Below are 3,354 nucleotides of genomic sequence, written 5' to 3'. Positions count from 1 at the left end.
AGAACTATGACTCTTATCTGAATTCAAACAGAGCTAAGGATGTTTTATCTTGTCATATTTGGCATCTCACATGTCCCTGCCTTTTCCTTTTATAGTAGATTTCTCTGATCAAAGCAAGTGGTCAGTAAAAGACATGAGCACAGTATAAGTATGTGAGATCTTGCTGTTTTGATCTGAATTGGTAGTCATCCCATTGCCTAAGTAAGAGTAAAATCAGTGTTTGAATTTATCATATGTACAAGATTCAATTTCTGAAGTATAATTAGAAAAGGATAAACAAGTTTGTGGAACAAAATTGTGTATCTATTCAGTTGTGAGGTTAAAGTTAGGAACCTCTTTTGTTTAAGGCAGTTTTTGCAAGAAACCCCCTCCCTAATGTAACCACTTCAGAGGTCTTTGCCACCCCTTTCGTACTGGCCACTCCTTTATGGGAAAATTTTTCTATCACAACGCCCTGTTTCTCAATGGGGAATTATTCTCTTGCTTGGGAGGCAAGCTCTATGACCACTGTACAGGTAAAGACCCCTGTCAGGGGAGGGATTTTAAATGTCTCTGCTGGTCTCTTGACTTGTACCACCTGTAAGGGTGATGAGTGTCCCCAGAACTTTACTAGAGAAAGTAACCTGGATGTGAGACATCCATGAAAACCTTAGTATGTTCCTTTTACCTCTTTTTGGCCCTTGTCTGCTTAATCTCCTTGCCGGATTTGTCTCCTCCAGGCTTAGTGCTCTCCACTTCCAGATGACTGCTCAGGCTGCATGCCAACCTCTGTCTGAGACCACAATGCATCACCCCTTGGACCTGGAATCTGCCAAGTTCCAGACACTGGCTAAAGCACCAACCCCTTGAATGGAGGGACCCCGAAAAACCGGGACAGCTCTACATCCATTTACCCACAGATTGGACAGGGAATTGTTCCATCGGGCTTGTCCAACCAAAGCTTTTCTTTTTGTCAGGGCAGATGGGAGGTTTCTTAGGAGTAAAGTTTTGGACAGAAGTAGGAGTATTGATACCTCCATGACCAGTGCAGGTGATGCTAATGGATGGGGAGACACTTGGCCCCCTGAAAGAATAATTAAGACATCTGGTCTAACCACTTGGGCCTAGGATGGTAGTTGGGGGTATAGGACCCCCATACATATATATGTATGTATATATATATATATGTGTGTATATATATATATATATATATATCCTCAACAGATTAATTAGATTATTTGCTGGCTGAAAAAGGTGGGGTTTGTGGGAAATTGAATCTCTCCACCTGTTGTATGAAGATAGATGATAATGGCCGCATTGTGAAAAATATAGCGGACAATATCAGGAAGATTGCTCATGTCCCCATCCAAACTTGGTCCAGCCTCTTTAAAACTTCTTGGTGGTCTTGGTTTGGAGGAAGTTGGTGGAAACAAATTTTGTGGTTTGTGCTAATTGCCATTAGTAGCATAATATTATTCCCTGTATGCCTCCCCTGTGTGATGCAGCTAATTACCCAAACTGTTCAAGAAGCCCTGTCTCAGATGATCAGATTAGAAGGGAAGGCTGAAGGGTCACTATGACTGATGATTTTAAAAGGTCAGGGGTGGACCCCAGTCGACCCTGAAGGTCAAAACGAGCCTGAGGGCAGAGAAGACAATCTGATGGAAGAGGCCTATCAAGAATAGTGTGAGGAGGCTTCAAATAGTAGAAAAGAAGAGGAGGGATTGTGAGAGATGATCTCTGAGAATCTCTCAGGAATGAAGCCTCCTCAGGGAGTTAATTGCTTCTTGTTCTGTTGAGACACTTGCAACTGGTTGACCTCATGAAGAAACATGCTTTTCAACTTTATCAGCCCTCCTCCTCCCTCTCTAAAACGATTTACTCTAAAAAGTACAACTTACCTGTCTCCAGGTAAGTTGTAAAAAGAGTCCTTGTTCTTTATTGCTGGGGTAGATTGCCTCGAATAGATTGTACCCTCAGAGCTTGCATTAATGAGCCCTGAAGAGGGGGCTGGGAAAGGAGACTGAGCTAGGACCTATATAACCTGTTGATCTGAACACACCTCTGCTCTCTTGGGTCAGCGCCAATTTTTTGGTGGTCTGAGGGAGCCCTTTCTCGAGAAAGCTAATAAATGAATTTTTCTTTTAGCTAATATCTCTGAGTCTCCGATTCATTGGTAAGGATCTCCGTACCCTGCACAGTTTGGGGACTCGTCCGGGGTTACACCCCACCCCCTTTGGGGACCTCCCCAGCCTAAATTCGGGGGCAGGAGCCACGCCAGACTTTTCTGGTGGCCTCCAAGTTCTGGCTGGTTTGGGACTCTCCCCTGGGGAGGGGATAGCCCAAAGGGAAATCTCAGAGTAGCAAAAAGAAAACTCTGCAGCACCGGTAATCAGAAGACCACCGCGGCCACCCGTGTGAAGTGAAGGAAATTTTTAGTCACATAAGTTTGTGCGCACAGACCCAGGTAAGCGGACCGGGAGGGCTCGGAACCTAAGCGGGGAGGCCCGTAAGGTGTCGCAAGCCCGGAACGGCAACCCTCTGGGTAACCGGGTTCCCCGGAGTCTAAGCGGAGAGGTCCGTAAGACGTCCGAGGGAACTTAAGTCTCGTCAGGGGAGGCAGACGAGCCTGCCTAGACTCTTTGAGTCGGTAAAGCAGCCATCCAAGGAGGATGGGGAAATCTAATTCAAAATCGGGTGGAGACAAGGAAAAGTCACCAGATATGCTGGTTGATAGTCCCTTGGGATCTAGACTTAGTAATTGGGAATGAACTTCCAAAATATAGGGAACAGATTGAGTAATTGAGTGCACTATCAAAACAAACAAAAAAAAGGACAAGAAAATATAAACAGGATTTGTTTTGTGACTTTGTTTCTGTCTGTAGAGCGAGTGTCTGTGTAATCAGCCCTATAAGTTGTAAAAACCCTAGCCAGCAAGGTTAGCTTCTAAGAGCTGCAGCTGGATTTATTGCTTGGAAAAATGTTTTCTTTCTTTCTCTCCCCCTCTCCCTCCCTGATAACAGCAGCCTCAGAGAAGTGGGTGGATGGGAGAGAGAAAGAGAGACAAATACTTTATTATTTAGGATGATTGGTAAAAGGCAAGTCGAGAAGGATCTTTGAAGGGTCAGGTCAGAATTAGAAAGAAATTAAGATATGTGCAGTTTTAAAGGGACTTTAATCAAAGTCCATCAGAAGGAAAGGCGAGAAAGTTTAAGCATGTAGGAATGAAAGGAGTCTGGGTAGAAAGAAAAGTATGAGCTATTTGCATGAACAGTGTGAACAGAGGGTTTGAAAGTAAAAGGTTTGAAAGCTTTAGGAAAAGGTTGGGGGAAAAAAATTCTCTCTCTCTCTCTCTCTCTCTCTCTCTCTCTCTCT

The 3,354-nt window shown here is 44.2% G+C and overlaps 1 long non-coding RNA gene across 1 annotated transcript; it reads left to right on the top strand.

Annotated features, from left to right (window-relative positions):
* The first annotated feature begins 113 nt into the window (after positions 1 to 113).
* On the top strand, positions 114 to 2,133 carry LOC114034110. The gene is made up of 2 exons (XR_003568062.1): positions 114 to 515; positions 720 to 2,133. It is a non-coding gene; the product is annotated as an uncharacterized LOC114034110 (long non-coding RNA).
* Positions 2,134 to 3,354: the final 1,221 nt, after the last annotated feature.

This window comes from Vombatus ursinus, unplaced genomic scaffold, assembly GCF_900497805.2.
Source record: "Vombatus ursinus unplaced genomic scaffold, bare-nosed wombat genome assembly UNPS02007905.1, whole genome shotgun sequence".
Taxonomy (NCBI): domain Eukaryota; kingdom Metazoa; phylum Chordata; class Mammalia; order Diprotodontia; family Vombatidae; genus Vombatus; species Vombatus ursinus.
The sequence above is the reverse complement of the archived record's forward strand: the minus strand, read 5'-3'. Positions and strand labels throughout refer to the sequence as shown.